Source organism: Gopherus evgoodei, unplaced genomic scaffold (assembly GCF_007399415.2).
Source record: "Gopherus evgoodei ecotype Sinaloan lineage unplaced genomic scaffold, rGopEvg1_v1.p scaffold_45_arrow_ctg1, whole genome shotgun sequence".
Taxonomy (NCBI): Eukaryota; Metazoa; Chordata; order Testudines; family Testudinidae; genus Gopherus; species Gopherus evgoodei.
In genome coordinates, this window is record NW_022060066.1 from 641,659 (window position 1) to 660,454 (window position 18,796).

General features: G+C 42.3%; 2 pseudogenes; both read left to right on the forward strand.

Annotated features, from left to right (window-relative positions):
• The first annotated feature begins 1,871 nt into the window (after nt 1-1,871).
• Nucleotides 1,872-2,846, forward strand: LOC115642745 (annotated as a pseudogene).
• Nucleotides 2,847-15,576: 12,730 nt separating this feature from the next.
• Nucleotides 15,577-16,520, forward strand: LOC115642792 (annotated as a pseudogene).
• The last annotated feature ends 2,276 nt before the right edge of the window (nt 16,521-18,796 follow it).

Genomic DNA, 18,796 nt, shown 5'->3' on the forward strand with positions numbered 1-18,796 from the left:
CCAGCACTCAAGTACACTCCCCCCCCTGCACACTGAAGTGTAAACCCAAAATTGAAAGAAAACACAGAGAACTGTACAGCATAAGCTCATTGAAATTCACCCCCTCCCTAATGCAGAGGAAGATATGCACAACTTTTTGCCCCCCAGTTATGAATTCCACAAACTGGTTTTAGAGACATCATAATCAAGTTTATTAACTACAAAAGATTTTAAATGATTATGAGGGATAGCAAACAGATCAAAGCACTATTTTAGAAAAAGCTAGAAATGTACAAGTCCATGAGTCCAGATCTAATTCATCTGAGGGTGCTGAGGGAATTGGCTGATGTGACTGCAGAGCAATCGGCCATTATCTTTGAAAACTTGTGGAGATTGGGGGGAGGTCCCGGACAATTGGAAAATATAGTGCCCATCTTTAAAAACAGGGAAGAACGAGAATCCTGAGAATTACAGACTGGTCAGCCTCACAGCAGTCCCTGGAAAAATCATGGTGCAGCCCCGAAAGGAATCCATTTGGAAGCACTAGGAGGAGAGAAAGGTGATCAGGAACAGCCAACTACCTGAAGGGGGGTTCCGAAGAGGATGGAGCTAGTCTGTTCTCAGTGGTGGCAGATGACAGAACGAGGAGCAATGGTCTCAAGTTGCAGTGGGGGAGGTCTAGGTTGGATATTAGGAAACACTATTTCACTAGGATGGTGGTGAAGCACTGGAATAGTTAACCTAGGGAGGTGATGGAATTTCCATCCTTAGAGGTTTTTAAGGCTTGACTTGACAAAGCCCTGGCTGGGATGATCTAGTTGATGTTGGTCCTGCTTTGAGCAGGGGGTTGGACTAGATGGCCTCCTGAGGTCTCTTCCAATCCTAATCTTCTACGATTCTGTGATTAGCCAGCAAATAAAACAAAAACACAATATAAGCTTAATATACTAAAGAAGCTGGTTTCAAGTAGTAATTTCTTACCCTAAATGTTGATTTAGGCAGATTGCAGAGGTTCTTGAAAGCAAGCTGCTCTTGCGTGCAGTTTAAAACTCCGAGTATTTCTTTCACAGGTCAGACACCTTCTCAGCCTCGGCTCAGTCCTTATCTCCCCCTTTATCTTTGTTCCTTAGATGTTTCCAGCAGTCATCCTGGGTGGGGATTCAGTGAAGAATGAATCCAGATTATCTCCCTTCCCCACCCTTTAATAAGATTTACATATGGCAGAACCCTTTGTCTTTCAATGTGATTCCCATACCCCTCAGTGGAAAAATACTGGTGTTTTATCATGGAAACCAGTACCATGTGACTTGAACACATGACCCTATAGTGTCAAAGCAGCCATAAATAAGAGGCAGTTTGTAGCATCCCTGGAAAGCTTCTCAGGAAGGTGGGAGATTAACATCTTCAAAGATCTATTGTTCTTCCTAATGGTCCTTTGACTTGTTCCCAGCTAGCCAGCCAGACTGACTGCCTTCTGTCTGGTGGGTATTCCCCAGGTGCAAACACTTTTGTAGTACAGATGTATAGTCAATGTTGCTAACTTTAGATACAACAATGATACATGCATACTGATAAGCTAATCATATTCAGTAAATCATGACCTTACTAATGATACCCAATATAACCTATTTTAAATAAAATACATTAGGATTATGACATAATCATATTATACTATTACTATGAAAAATATGGGGAGCAGCGTCACAGTCATACCAATGCAGCTACACCAGTTTACAATGATTATTGGGCCCAGTTACATATAGAACTGCAGCAGGTTTTTGTCTGAAGCATCCCAACACATAGGAAACCAGTATGAATTGTATGATTCATATGCACATGTATGGTATTCTTCAGATTCAGCTCCAGTGTCTTTCTCTTTCTCACCCCTGCAGATGACATATTCTGAGAGAGAGCCTGATGAGAACCAGACCATTTCTGATGTGTTCATCCTGGTGGGGTTTTCATACTTTACAAGACTTCAAATCCTTCTGTTTCTGGTGTTTCTGCTCTCCTACCTGGTCATTCTGATGGGGAACCTGCTCATTATCCTCCTTATAAAGCTAAACCCATCACTTCATACCCCCATGTATTTCTTCCTACTGAACCTGTCCTTCTTGGAAGTTTGCTACACCAGCAGTGTGGTCCCTCAGCTGCTCGCTCACCTTCTCGTGGAGCAAAAGACCATCACCATTGTGGGCTGCGCGGCACAGATGTATGTCTTCACCATCCTGGGCCTCACAGAATGCTGCCTCCTAGCAGCCATGGCGTACGACCGCTACATAGCCATATGCAACCCCTTGCACTACAGAACTATCATGAGTGGTCGGGTATGCGCACAGCTCGTGGCTGCTTCATGGACCATCGGCATCTCGGTGGAAGTAGTTCAGACCACGTGGATCTTCAGCCTGCCCTTCTGTGGCTCCAACCGCATCCACCATTTCTTCTGTGACATCCCACCGGTGGTAAAGATGGCATGAACTGACACATCCAAAAACAAAATTGTGGTCTTGACAGTGTCAGTTTTGTTCATCATGGGCCCTTTTTTGTTGATAACCGTGTCCTATATCTGCATTATCTCCACCATCCTCAAGCTGCCATCAGCAGAGGGAAGGCGTAAAGCCTTCTCCACCTGCTCCTCCCACCTCATGGTGGTGACTTTGTTCTATGGAACAGCTCTTTTCACCTACCTGAGGCCCAAGTCTATCTCCACCCCAGAGAGTGATCAAATGATTTCCCTCATGTACACAGTTGTGACCCCAGTGTTGAACCCCATAATATACACGCTGAGGAACAAAGAGGTGAAGGGAGCTTTTAGAAAAACAATAGAAAAGAGTATCTTTCACACAACTGGAGAAATCAGAGAATGAATGATAGAGTTAGTTAAAACGGGGAATGAGGGAAATTCATAAATATTTTGTTGAATTTCTTCCGATGACATTCACTTTTTTTAATTGGAATTTTGACATTTGAAAAACTTTGACCTGTTCTAAATCTGTTTGGAAAATGGGAAGAGAAACTTTTTTTTAAAATGAAAGAAATAAATAAACAAAGAAATACATAAACTTTTGTCAAACTTTTGATAGTCAGAACCTTTTGACCAGATGTAAAGATATTTGAAAAATCAAATGAGAATCATTAGTCAAAGTAGTATCCTGATTTTACATCTTCAAAATTTGAAATGTCAAAGCAAAAAACAAAACAAAACAAAACAAATTAACGTAAGAAACATTTCATAAAATATTCACCTTGGTTTGTTGAAATTTAACAATATTCACCAAGATTTTAATACCTGAATAATTCCAACCAGCTCTACAGAAAAGTCCATTTAGGCTTCCCCTTTTCCTGCTCTGGCTGCCCGGTGCAGCATTTCAGGTTTTGGGTTGGGTTGGCGTTCCCTCTGGCCTAATTTTAAATAACATTGCTCAGCACTTACGCAGGCTTCCTATATAAGACACGGATAGATTTTTCAATGCCTAACATGATCAGGTCACACAACAACTCTGGGAGATGGCTCTTGACTTCCATGGCATTTTTTACTAGCAGATCAGATTCTAAGATTATGGTGTATATCATAGATTAATCGATTTTAAGATAATAAGGGACCATTTTGATCATCTAGTGTGATATCAGCAATTTCCAGGGAAGTCCAACATTGCCAGTTTAGCCTGGAGCTGGAGCACACTCTGCGGGGAAGGATAGGAGCTCTAAGCCCAGAATTCTAAGAAGCATCTATTGAGCATGTGGAAACCGAGATTCTTCCAAATGGTCATAACTTGGCCAAGCCTGGGTGCTGTTTCATGGAACCAGCAAAAGGTGCATCCCTGACACCAGGGTGCCCCCTGCCCCGCCTTATATTTCAATTTCTGTGTCAGTGCTTACCAGAGCTAGAGTGTCCGAAAAGAGAATTCTTCCCCTTTGTTAACACAGGGGAACCAATATATTTTCCAATAATCTCTTTCTTGGAAATGACTGAACCTTTTTTTTTGTGTGGAACTCTTAAGAAAATTTCCTACTGAGGCAGACACCCAACATGAAAAAATTCAGCCCAAATGGTTAAAGTTTTAGGAAGTTATAAGGAATTAAAAACAGGGTCTTGTAATGCAAAGTATTGGGTAACCTCATTTATAGGATTTTCTCCCATTGACACTTATAATATATCTTGTCTGGAGTCTATCTAGATTCGTAGAATCTAAGGCCAGAAAGAACCACAGTGATAATCTAGTCTGACCTCCGGTATAACATAGGCCATAGAACTTCCCCAAAATAATTTCTAGAGCATAACTTTTAGAAGAAAAACATAGAGTCTTGATTGGATCCACCACATACCTCAGTAATTTTTTCCAATGGTTAATTAAAAATATACAATTTATTTCTAGCTTCAACTTCCAGTTATTTGGTAGACATGCCCAAATATCTTCAAGTGATATCATCTTCCCCATGTCTTCCATATTTATTTTTTTTTGTTCTGTGTTTAATTGAGCTATAGATCATAAACTGCCCAGAGAACTATTTTATTCTGTTAATTTTACTATAAATTTCCATGTATGGCTATGGCGCAATAATGTAAAAGAAAGAAAGAAAGAAAGAAAGAAAGAAAGAAAGAAAGAAAGAAAGAAAGAAAGAAAGAAAGAAAGAAAGAAAGAAAAATGTTTGTTTGTTTGTAATTGACAATAAAATAATTCAAGTATTTCTCTCTGTAAGGAAAAAAAATTATCACTCAAAGGCAGTTGAAATGTTCTGTAAATAAAAAGTAACTTGATCAAGTACAATTATTTATTGTTTGTCTCTTCAGGACAAAAACAAACTATTTGATGGTCTAAAAAACAAATTAGCAACATAAGCAAGCAGCATAGCATTTAAGGCCAGAAGGGACCATCAAATCATCTAGGCGGACCTCCAGTATATCACTAGCCACTACCACCACCCAGCGCTCTCACACCCATCCAACAACTTAAATTAAACCAAATTATTTTTCCTTTCCTTTGAACCTGAAGGCAGAGAGCCTGATGTTCTAATAAACTTGTTCAAGTAATATATGGTTATAAGGGTCAAATTGAATATTTTCAAAGCTAGCTAAGGGATTTGAACAATCAAATGGAAAGTCAGTTCCCAGGTTGCACCTTGTAGGATTTTCAAAGCACCTAACCAGATCTAGAACCAGATTTTGAAATGCATTCAAATATACAAAAAGGTTTTTAGTGAGGTGGGATTTAGTCACCTGAATGATTATGAAAAATCCCATTAATTGCCTATCTGCATTATAAGTGCCTAATGGCCCTAATTTTTAAAGGTATGTAGGTGTCTAATGATCACATAGGTGCCTAGATGGATTTTCAACAGTGCCTAGCACCTAGCTCTCATTTTATTGAAATAATGTGGTGTCTAGCCTCCTTAGGAATCTTTGTAAATCCCATTAGGTACATATCCTCCAACTGTAGACACCTAAATACTTTTGAAAAACTGGCCTTTAGGGTCTGACCCAGTACTCACTAAAGTCAATAGAAAGACACCTGTTGAGCATTGGATTTGGCTCTTAAGTGATGCATTGTGGTGGCCATCTGCATTTGGGGGAGTTTTGTCTCAAGGGAGCACAAAGGTAAGAGCTCAGCTATGCTGCCATAATGTATTGTGTAGGCTTTACTTAGGAGATACCACAGCAATGGAAGGGGTTCGTCTGTCACTGTTGTAACTCCACCTCCCTTAGTAATGGTAGCTAGGTTGATGGAAGAATGTTCCCACCCTTCTCCAACTGCCAGGTTTGCCGCTCTGCATCCTCTACTGGGGGAGGGTGGGACTACAGGGGAGTGTTTTCCCCTCTTTTCGGTCAATTCCAGGGTTTGCTGTGTGGGGTTCTTTCATCCTCCGCCCTCAGAAACTACATTGTGTGTGTGTGCGGGGGGGTGGGGGGGGAAGGAGAGGTGGATGGCGCCACGGATCCGCCCCTTTTTTCATGTTCTATGTGTGTATATATATATCTTACTACTGTATTTTCCACTACATGCATCCATTGAAGAAAGCTTATGCTCAAATAAATTTGTGAATCTCTAAGGTGCCACAAGTACTCCTTATTCTTTTTGATGATGAATGAGGTTGTTTTAGTCAAACGAACATGTACAAGGTGAGAGGCGGCACCTTGCTACATAGAGGGGTTGTACCTCAATACATCAGGACACTTTTTTGTATCTATGTATAAGAATGCATCCCTGAGGTGTTGTCTTTGTCTGGCCAAGGAGGGCACTGGTAAATCCCACCATTAACTAAGCCAGTCAGTTATCAGGGAGCACATATGTATTAGCAGAATTGTAGACATCTGATCCAGGGAGCTAGAGACTGTTTTATTTAGCAATAAACCTGGCCGGGTGCCTTTGTACCTTAGCAAATTCTGTGATCGCTGGGGTTTCTCTCAGAATCTGGTGTGCCAGCGATCTGAAGAGCCGGGGAAGCACACAGGGGGAACACACACGTGCAGCTGACTGATATCAACATTAGATGGAGCAGAGCACCACACTAGTGATGCTTGACAACATAAATCAGTGTAGCTTCCTTGAAACTCATAGGAAAGTTGGTGTTAATTAGCACAGCTCCATTGGAGTCAATGAGCCAGTTCCCCAGTAAGTATAAATCAGTGTAGCTCCATTATATTCCATAGGGCCAGGTATTCTGCTGGAGTAAATTTGTGCAGCTCTGTTGACACTAATGGGACAGCTCTACCACTGCTGTAGATTGGAATCACTCTGCTGATGATAAAGAATCAGATTCTCAGATGCCATAGATCAATGAGCTAATGTAAATTAGCATAGCTAAACTGTGATCAATGAGACTGATCCCCAGCTGGTGTAAATCAACATCATTCCAGTGTAGTCAATTGGCCAGGTCCTCGGCCGGGCTAAAAAACTATGGTTCAGTGAAGGTCTTCTCTCTGGTGGGCACAGATATTATTCCTGGCTGGAATATCATCAGCAACATCACAAACAAAGTTCTCACCAGGGACATCAGTGCCAAAGCTCTGAAGTCAACAGGCATGCACAGGAGTAACTGAGAGCACATTGTGAAGTAATGATACTTCACAGAGTGTGACAGGACAGGGCTTCATAGGGGTTACTAAGAACATGGTGTTAAAGGTACAGGGCTGCACACAGTCCTTTAAGGGTAGACGGTAGAGTATGATGGGGAAGTGGATGCCCAGGGTTAGTATGTTTTAGGAGTATGTTCTGTGTCTTTAAGAGCAGAGCACTGAACTGAGGCTAGCATTCTAGTGTCACCTTTGCCAGACACACAACTTGGAGCTCTAGGCTCTCCTTTAGCTTTTGGAACATGTTTTAGTTCTAATAATGTGTTACACTGTAGACTTCAGAATGTTCCTCCTCCTGATGAATTCACAACACATGGTACCAGAGTGAGGTAGAAGAGAGGACAGAGAAAAGAGGACTGTGGTGAAGGAATAAAGGAGTAATCATGGAGATGGAGCATCTAAAAGCCCCCAAATAGTTGAAACTCCCAGGTAATGCAGCAGACTCCTGGAAGAGTTTCAAAGAGAGAATCTATCTATCTATCTATCTATCTATATATCTATCTATCTATCTATCCAGAAATATATCATTATGACAAAATGAGATTGTTAGGACAAGTAATAGGCCTGTCTGCCCCACCTCACAGCGTCGTGGAGCCCAGGCTCCTGCCCAAGCCCAGGCACCTACACTGCAATTAAAAACTTGTTAGCCTGAGCCCAGTGAGCTCAAATCAGCTGGCGTTTGCCAGTGGCAGATTTTTAATTGCAGTGCAGACACACTATAAGAGGTAACCAGAGTCAAAGACTGAAAACTAAGGGACAGATCTCGAGCTTGTGTAAACTGATACAGTTCAACTGATTCCAGAGTAGCTAGGGCTATTTATGCCAACTCAGGATCCAGTTTTTGGATTTCAGTGGAACTACAATGATTTAAATGACCTGGGGATCTGTCCCATTGTCTTCCATGGAGCTGTGGCTGATTTACACCTGCTTGGGATCCAGTCTGTTACACAGTTTCAGATCCATAAACTTTGCCTGTCATTCTGAACCAAAGATGAGTCAAAAGTTTTTAACTCATCTGTCCTTCCATGGCTTTTTGTACATGGGATTAATTACGAGAGTGGAACTGTTAATGGCTGTGCAGTGATTCAGTCCCACTGAGTCAGAAAGTTGGAGGAATTCAGTGTTGCAGAGATTTTTTGTATCTGATTTTCAACTGCTACTGGGATGAATGGCCCGATCTTTCTTTCTTTCTTTCTTTCTTTCTTTCTTTCTTTCTTTCTTTCTTTCTTTCTTTCTTTCTTTCTTTCTTTCTCAGCAATTACTATTTTTCCCTTTACTCAGATAACACTAAAACAAAACACCATTAGGCTGCAGGTGCAATGGTTCATGACATTTTAAAAACATTTAATTCATATGGGTTGTAGTTATCTCAGAGAGATTGAATATCTATAAAGGACCAGAAGCTGTGTGTTAACCAGTGTAGCTCCATTGGAGTCAATGGGTCCATACCTCCAGCTGGTATAAAACATCCATAGTTCCACTGGATTAAATGGGTCAGTTCTCTCCCTTTTGTAAATTGTTGCAGTTCCACTGAAATCAATGGGGCCAGATTCCCAGCTGCTGTAAACCAGACATAACCCCATATAGTCAATTTTGCCATTTCCAAAGATGGGATGAATTAGTTTAGTGCTATGGAGTCATGGTAATTTACATGAGCTAAATATCTTTCCTGTAATGCCTAATGTTGTCTATCTTTTCATCTGTGATTCTTATTTCTTAACAGCACTAGCCCATATTAAACCTCATGGAAGATTCCAAGATCATGGTTAATAGACAGAAATCTGAGATATGTGTACCCAGCCATTAACAAAATGCTGTAGTGGGGCAGCAGTTTAGTTACATTCTTACTAAATATGGTGTTCCTCTGGACAGTGCAAGGTAAGTTAGCAACCCAAATTTGGGGTCAGTTGAGCCAGAGGTACTGGATATATAAGTCCTAAGAAAATGGCCTTATTTTATTTTATTTATTTATTTTTTCACATACCTGGGGATCAAATTTTTGATGTGTTGAAGGTCAAAATGGTCTCTGTCTGCCAACTTTTAACATGGGATAACGCATGGCACCTACTAAATCTTTAAGGAACCCAAACTGAGATTCGTGTTTAAGAAGTTATTCTCTTTTACAGTGTGTAGACGCCAATACAGAAACACAGATAGATGGTTTCCATGAGGCCCATTTGAAATATTTTAAACCGCAACTCTTTTAAGTGCTCCGAAAATTCAAATGGTTAGATGGTTTGATCTGAAATTCAGTGTGTCATTGAGGCACAAGGTCCTGTTAATGTTCCAGATTTGGGTCATGTGACCGTGGGGTTGACAAGTTACACCCCACCCAAAATGGTTTTGTTCTGCTGCCTCGTACTGTTAAACTGAGAGTTACTAATGACTGGAGGAATCACAGACCTCACTGAGATTGCTGGCTGTGAATTTTTGAGTTCTGGGTGGCTGTTTCATTTTGGGGACTGTAATCACATTCTTTGGATGTAAAAAAATAGACATGCAATTCTTTTCTGGAAGGGGAATGGTAATTGGAGGACAGAGGAGTGGGGGAACTAGCAGAAAGAGGTTTGGACTACAGTGAGGGGTGGGGTTTATGAGGAGGGCGACAAATGTCCCTTCTGACCCTATAATCTATGAATCTAAATGGAGACGAAAGATAGGAGAGAGATTGGGAGGTCTCGTGAAGGAGGCATGGGGATTTGGAGAATGGAGGAGTGTGACACTGGGCAGGGGGAGGAGGAGGTGAGTGTCAGGAGGACTAGGTGAGAATAGCAGCCAGGGCAACCATCAGTCCAGCATTCTCCCTTCCTGGGTCTGTGTCCATACCTGGGAGGGGAGGTTCTTGCCCCTCTAAGGTGGGCTGAGGCCCTCTCCCTATTCCCTATGTGGCCAGGATCTGGAGAGGTCCTGTCCTTTTGGGTGGGGAGCTGAGAACAGGGAAACTTCCTACCTATCAGAGACTCTGAAACACTCAGGAGGCGGCGGCGAACAGCCACTGAGATGAATGGAGCTGTTTCCACATCTTAAAGCTGCTGTCCCAGGCTGTATCATCTCCACAGGGTGTTCTCATTCAGTAGATACCATCCTATTCAGATGAACTGGCCCTGTCATACCTCTCAGAGCCCCCAGTGCTGCAGATGGGTGTGCAGAGGAGTCCTTTCCTTTCATCCTTCTTCTAGCCTTGCTGTCTAAAGGACAATGTTTCTAAGGCTATGACTACACTATACATTTATGTCAATGTAAGTTACATAGGCACACAACCACCACAGCTATTAAATCACTTGTGCATGTGCACACTACACTCTTGTGTCAGTGGTGCGCATCCTCACCAGAAGCACTTGTAATAATTCAGAGAGCAGTACATCGTGGGTAGGTATCCCAGCATGCAACTCATTGCCTTCCAGCACAGGATCTTTTGGGAAGTTCTGGCAGTGCCTGGTGAAGCTGAAACAAGTTTTGCGGGATGACTGGGAGCATAGTGTCAGCTTCCCATAATGCAATGTTCTCCGTCCCATAATTTCATCTGCAGCCCATAATATTTTACACCTTCTTTTCAAAGTCCCATAAATGCGCATATTCTTCCTCACTGTCCACCATCTCTGACAGAAGCATGGAGACTGCACAGATCTGCACTATTGTTATGAGGATCGCGAGTTCAGGGCACCTGATCCTTCAGTATTTGTGGAGCTGCCAGATGACCCATGGAGAACATAATGATTCCTTAGGGGCTAGCTTGCTGTGGGACTTAGAAAGAAACAATTCAAGGTTGCTGTTGGAGTTCACGGAGCAGCTGGAGATTGTAGAGCAGTGCTTCTGGGCTTGAGAAACAAGCATTGACTGGTGGGATCAATGTCAGGCAGGTTTGTGAAGATGAGCAGTGGCTGCAGAGCTTTTGGATATGCAAGACCATATTCCACATCTGTGTACCAAACTCGCCTCAGCCCTTCAGCACAAGGATACCAAAATGAAGCCGTACTGACCGGAGAAGTGAATGGTGATTGCACTGTGGAAACATGCAACACAAGTCAATCAGGAATCATTTTGGAGTCAGAAAATCGATTTCAGGGTCCGCTGTCATGCAACTGTACAGGGCCATTAATTGACTCATGCTATGCAGGACTGTGACTCTAGGCAATGTGCAAGACATAGTAGATGAATTTGCAGAAATTCCCAAACTGCTGTGGGTCCATAGATGGCACATGTGTCCCTATTTTAGCATCAGACGACCCTGCCACAGAGTACATCAACAGAAAGGGTTACTTTTCTATGTCTATGCAAGTGCTGATGGGTCATCAGGGATGCTTCACCAACATCAGTGTTGGCTAGTCAGAGAAGGTGCATGATGCTCACATATTTAAGAACACAGGCCCGTTCAAAAAGGTGCAAGCAGAGACTTTCTAACCTGAGCAACTGATTGCCATGGGGAATGTTGAAATGCCAATAGTCATCCTGGGCAACCCCTTGCTTCCATGGCTCATGAAGCCATACACCAGCCACCTTAACAGCACCAAGAACTGCTTCAGCTACAGACATAGAATGAAAGATGAATGGGCCCTTGGTCATCTGAAGGGACACTGATGTTATTTACTTACAAGATTGGTAAAAAGTGACAAATAGTCCTGTGGCACCTTATAGACAAACAGATGTATTGGAGCATAAGCTTTCATGGGTGAATACCCACTTCACCCATGAAAACTTATGCTCCAATACATCTGTTAGTCTATAAGGTGTCACAGGACTCTGTTGCTTTTTACAGATCCAGACTAATATGGCTACCCCTCTGATACTTTACAAGATTGGAACTCAGTGAGAAAAATATCCCACTGGTTATAGCTGCCTCCTGTGTCCTTCATAACATCTGTGAAGAGAAGGGGGAGAAGTTTCCATTGGGGTGGAGGTGGCGTGGCTGTCTGCTGAATTTGAACAGCCAGATACAAGGGTTATAAAAGAGCTCAACCCAGAGTTAGATGACTGAGGCAGGGCTGACTCTTCCATTAGGCGACCCTGGGTGGTCCCTAGGGTGGCAGGATTCAGGGGGCAGCATTTTGTGAGCTCCCCACAGGGTGTACGGGAGCTTCCGGTTCCGCTTCGGTTGTGCCGCCGAAGAAGGACCTTCTGCCAAAGTGCCGCGGAAAACAGTGGCAGGCAATTGAGCAGCTAAATGACTGCCTCTGTCGCCTGTGGCATTTTGGCAGAGGGTCCTTGTTCGGCGGCGCAATGAGAGTGGAACCGGAAGCTCCCTCGCACCCTGTGGGGAGCGCACAAAATGCCTTCCCCTGAATTCTGCCTAGGGCACCAGACACCCTGGCGCCGCTCCTGACTGAGGGAGGCTTTGTAGATGTTCACATTTCTATGTCTGAATCCGAGTTGTGTTTACACAGCCTTTTCTCCCCACAGGCCCAAGAAATCCAATATCTTCTGCATACTACAGGCAGGAATGCGTTTGGAACATGTAGCTGGTATAGTCAACAGGGCAGTTATACAGAACAAAGGAGAGCTGCTAGGTGGGCTCTCCTTATCAGGCAAAAAATAATTTCAAAAATTTCCAGGGCTTTAAAGGGGAGTAGGGGCTTCCTGTCCACCTGAACCCTGGGCAGCTGAATTCACAATGGTGACTAGAATGGTCAGTGGTGGGCGTTGTGGGACAACTCCAGGACACCAATAACAGTTGATGTTTCAGTGTCTACAATGCATCAATTACATTGCCCATGACTCTATGACACTCAGGGAGGTGGTGTTGTTAAATCAGTGTGGCAGGGCACTTATGTTGGTGGGAACCAAATTGAAGTGAAAAGACTTTGACAGCTCGGTCAACATAAGCAGCCACTGTGCTCCATAGAGCCTCTTTGTCTCAGGCTCAATCCATTTTGTCAATTTCCAAAACTTGTTCAGTTTGAGTGGCTAAAAAGAAACATAACCAAAATGAAAAACTCCAGGAACTTATTAATCATTTCACTTGAGTTTGAATTCTCAAATCTCCGAAGCAGCAACTCTCTTGATCTGGCTCAGTAAAAAGCTCAGGGGGATTTCAGGGAGTCTTTGATTCTAGCACCAGTCTTGGTGCATGGCTCAGATGGGATATAAGGGGTAGATTTCCACCACTCTCTCCTGTTTGGAACCAGGTTCCCTGCTCCAGCCAGTAAGAAGAGCAAGGTTCAGCTGTGAGATGTGACTTCTCCAGATCATCCTCAATTGTTTGGAGGAGGTCTGTTCTGAGATCAACAGCACAGAGGTTGAGTGAGGTAATGATTCGTGTTGTATAAGATCTACAGTGTGGTACTAGCATTAGGCATTGTTACTGCAGAGAGGAAGTGGGTACTGGTGAGCTCATATACTGGCTTGGATCTTAGAGGAACCTAAGTGAATTAGAAGGAGAACAATCCATCGATCCTTTATCACCCAAAATTATATGACTAGCTCTGTCTGACCAGGCGTTTCCTATGGCGGGGTCAGTGCTGCTCTGATCTGAAAGGTTTTATCTTTGGATCAGGGTGTGAAAACTGGAAAAAACCCAGGGAAGTGCCCTGATCTGTGGATAAAACCTGAATGAGATTCCCTGTGCCTAACTCTCTTACTCCTTGAAAATCATAGACCGAGTGCAGATGTGAGTTACCCAGAGTCCCAGAAGGTATCCATGGCAGGGCAAAACCTTAACTCAAATCTCCAAAGTCTGAGGCCAGTATTTTACTCACAGAGTCATCACACCTACAGCACATGTGGATCACTTGATGATTACTTCTTCTGTTCATTCCCTCTGGGGCACCTGGCATTGGCCACTGTCAGAAGACAGGACACTGGGCTAAATGGACTTTTTGTCTGATCCAGTGTGGCCGTTCCTATGTTCACATAGTAACATGGCCCTATCCATAAAGGAGGAGACATTTCAGGCTGGCTGACATTCTTTGGCAAAATCTATTTCCTGTAGAAATATACTCTTTCCTCAAAACCCAATGTTTGGAGAGGAAAATCTTGAAGTAATGAAAAAAAGAGATACAATGGGGGAATGGTGAGAGACTGAAAGTATCATGGCCTAGTGGAGTGAGCATGGAACCAGGACTGCAGAGGTCTCTGTTCTTTTCCTGGCTTTTTCAATGTCTGTCTGGGGGACCTTGTACAACTCACTTCACCTGCCTGTGCCTCGGTTCTGCATTTGTTGAAAGGGTATAATGATACCAACCTCCTTTGTAAAGTACTTTGAGGTCTTTAGATATAAAGAGCCAGGTACACCTGGCGACGTGACCTTCAGGCTGATAGCAAAAAAATGGACTATACCTGGAATCAGTTAGAACGAATAGCCCAGGATAGAGGACTCTGGAGATCTGTTGTTGGCGGCCCATACCCCGGTTGGGGTGACGGGCATGAGTGAGTGTGAGTGACTGATAGTATTCTTCATAACAACAGATTTCAAATATGTTTGACTCCCCACCAATAAAAAAGAATTAAAGTTAAAAGTTAAATTTCAATCTGAAATTAAATAAAAACAAATCCTTATTTACAAATTAAATGAAAAATGGGATTTGATTACCAATGATGTGAACATTTTCATTTTCTTGCTTTAGAAATTTAACCACGAAAAATTAGAAATACTGACAATTTCTTGGGAACATTATTGGGAACATTTTTTTGCCAACTACTTCTACAGATTTTTGAAAATGTTAATGGGAGTTGAGCATCCATAACCCCACAGTAGTGTTCAATATTTATATCTCGATTCATTCATGGAAATATTTTAGTGTTCACAGCTTTTAAATAGAGATATTTAAAATTAAGCACCAAAATCCATGGACATCTCATTACAGTAACTATATTTATTTCAGATGTGGGGAACGCATGCAATTTCTGCTAAAGAGAATAAGATTTAATTCCTTCTCTTCTTGTAGCCTCTAGAAGGGGACAACTACCATTGTTTTGTTAATGTGGGCTACAGATGCTCAGTACCTCTCATATCAAGGCCACAGGTTGGGTATGTGAATCCCATAAATCAGTGGTTCTCAACATTTTCAAGCCAATTCCTCTTCAGTCTAGACCAGGAGCTACTTGGGACTTCCCTGCCGCTTGTGAATATAGGAAGGGCATTTTGGTCATCGTGATCTCCTGACACTTCTTTGTGATCTGCATTTTGAGAACCATTGGACTCTGAGAAGTCCAACTTAAAAGCACTCTCTGAAACCCACATTCAACTCAACCCTGACCCTCTAGGCCTCAGGAGATGTGCAGCATCAGAACTGCAGGCAGGTAAACGGAGACAGCAGTTAGACATGAGCTTGAATTGCAGGTTGCTCTCCTTCACTCCCAATTACCTCAGAACTGAGGATAACTGCTGGTGTAGCTCCTAGGGTCTGCTGAAGCAGGGTTGCCCTCCATTGAGGCTGACTGAATTTAGTGAGCTAAGAAAATTCCTCAACCAAATTCAGTTGAGAGGAGTTAACACTTACTTAACATTAGTAATTTAAGGAGGGAGTAATAAGAACTTCTTCATATTAATCATTACAGTTGCCTCTGTAGGCACGTTTTGAGGCTAGTAAATGGAACAGCAGAACCTCAGCTCCACAGTTACAGAATTTGTCCTTTTGGGACTCACCCAGAGTCCTGAGATTCAACAATGCCTCTTCATCATCTTCTTCATAGCGTACCTTACAACCTGGGTGGGAAACGTTACCATCATCATCACAGTGATAACTGAGCACCAGCTGCACACCTCCATGTACTTCCTGCTGGCCAACTTGGCTTTCCTAGGTGTCAGTGACTCATCAGTCACTGCTCCCAAATTGCTGTTGGGTCTCCTCTCCCAGCACAGAGTCATCTCATTCAATGAGTGCATCCTCCAGATATTCTTCTTCCACTTCTTCGCTGGTGCTGCAATTTTTGTTCTTGTGTTGATGGCAGTTGATTGGTATGTAGCTATCTATAAACCATTGCGTTACTTGAATATCATAAACCAGGGTGCGTGTGTGGGCCTGATGGCAGGGGCATGGATGGGTGGATTGGCTCACTCAATTGTTCAGATCGCACTGGTCCTCCAGTTGCCATTTTGTGGTCCAAACATCCTGGATAATTTCTACTGTGATGTCCCACAAGTCATCAAACTGGCCTGCACTGACACCTACTTGCTGTTGAGTTGCTGCTGGTCTCCAAAAGTGGGATGCTCATCATAGTAATGTTCATCAACCTGCTCATTTCATACACCATAATCTTAGTCAAGATAAAGAAACACGTCACAGATGGGAAGCGCAAAGCTCTGTCCACCTGTGGAACCCAGATCACAGTTGTGTGTTTACAATTCATACCTTCCACCTTCATCTACGCTCGGCCCTTCCGGAAATTCCCCATGGACAAGTTGGCCTCAGTCTTTTTCACCCTAATCACCCCAATGATGAATGCAATGATCTACACTCTGAAAAATGCCGAGATGAAAAAAGCCATCAGGAAACTGATGAGAAGAATCTTTTTCTCACAGAGGAAATTATAAAGATGGAATTTATCTTGTATGAGCTTTTTTTCCATTTTGTAATAATTATCTTGCATGAACTTCCCATCATATTAAATGTTTTCATTCATAATTCCTGTATGTGACATGGGGAAAAATTGCACTGGTGAGCCTCTTAACATGAAGTTTTTATTCGTGATGTTCAGCTGCCAAACATGGTATTAATTCCTTATGCATTCTACTTGACCCTGAGCTAGGGATCTCTGCCATTTTCTCCACTGGAAGGATTTCCTATACTTTATTTCTCCATGCTACTAATGATGGTGGATCTGTCCTTCTCCAAACATGAGCTCTCACAGATCTGACTACTAGCAATAATAGTGAATCGGTCCTTCCCGGAGTCAATAACCAACTTTGTACTATAGCTATGGGATCGAAAGGTGGCCTAACTTTAGTAATCTTGAAGGATCTATTTATTTTCTCCTAACATGTTGTAATATTTCTATCTGATAACCTTAGGGCATCACTATACCTCCATATTTTCTCTAGCCCTTATGACTACATTTCTTATGTATTTTTCTGAGCTTAAGTAGAATGAATTACCGTAGATGAAGTATTTGGTAATAATTTGTGTGAATAGTTACACAAATAGATGTGGTTTTAGCCTTCCTCCCTGGAGCTCCACCAATCTCCCCTTCACCAGAAGTTCTTCGTGCCCCTCATCCTGCCCTCCTCCAATACTAGGGCTTCCATTCTTTCCCCATAGCAGTGGTTCTAAGTCTGCCTTTGATTCCTAAAACAGTCCCTGAAATTTTGGAACTGATCAGATGTGCTATTTAAAAGTTTTCAGAGTATATAGACAGACAGACAGAAAAATGCTGTCGAGTTGATTGTGAAACCTTCATAGGCTTGGCCAACCAATGAGAAGCAGACCCTTAGAGGTGTCATTTTCATTAATTAGTGGGTCCATCAATGCTAACATTCTTCTAAAACTTGGGCTTTCTACATTGTATTATAAAGCTTTTAATCTCAATTAAGCAAACAATTGCATATTCATGTTTCTTGTGTGTTCTTTGAGGGTATTAATTTCCATAAATTCATTAATACAGAGTAGCTGGCTGATGGTTCTATGTCTTTTTCCTCCTGTACTTTATATATTGCATTTTATGACCCTGGATGAATATCTGGGTTATTTTTTGGTGGGTGTTAATCCAGAAGGGGAAATGGCTTCCTCTTATCAATGTCAAATTACGCTTCTCAAGTGTCATTATGTCACCATGGTTATTTCCTTTTTGTGTCGGTCCAACCTTTTAGGGGGAAATAATCAATGTGCTAAAATCTGTTAGAATCAGATGCCAACATAGTGGAGAGCAGATCTATAAAGCCATAGATTCCTAGAGTATAAGCCCAAAATGGACCAAGAGATCACATGGTCTGACCTGTATATCACAAACCATTAGATTTCACCTGTTTACCCCTGTGTTGATCCCAATAACATGAGTTTGGATATGTTGCCCCTTTTTGATACAAGTGGATAGCCAGAGTTTGGGGCCTCGCAACTCATTCCAGCTGGAGGTAGAAAATGACGATAAAATCTGGTACTTCCTGTGATGCAATCTTGTTTATTTACAAGGGATGTACAAATTCTTGTTCTCTGTAGGAGGAGGAACCAAAGACAAAAGGAGTAGTTTCTTAGTTTACAGATCCAAGCTTAGTTCATCTGCAAGCCCAGAACCTCCTTGTAGGCTCTTCCCAGGTTCACACTGTACTTACAGATTGCTGCTTTGCTTTCTTCCTTTTGCTCTTGTCTCTCCCTGTTTCTTACCAGGCCTAGAGCTAGTCTTTTACACATGCACACGGGCATGCACACACACACACACGCTCACACCTCTGCTCATAACAAGAACACACAAATGGGCTTCTTTCTATTATTTCACTGTCATCTTATTTTCAACACAACAAAAATGCCAAAAGTACTGACCTTTTGAAATGTCACGAATAAGATAATTATTGACTAAATGTTTCACTCAAAAATGTTGGCTTTTTCCTTGACACTTTCCAATTCCTTTGTTTTTAACTTTTCATTTTGCAAACTCATCTGATATTTCCCCTTGAAAATTTCTTCAAAAAATCAGTTCTCACTGAAATTTCTGTTTTTTTCTAAAGAAAAAAAATCAGGTTTTCTTTGTGTAAGCAAAGTCAAGATGAGCTCTACCCTGACATCTGGTGGTGAATTATGGCGAGTGTGGAAAAGAATTTCAGGGGCTGATCTTGTTTGCATAGGAACACCCACCCCTCCTAGCATAGCTTACGGCAGC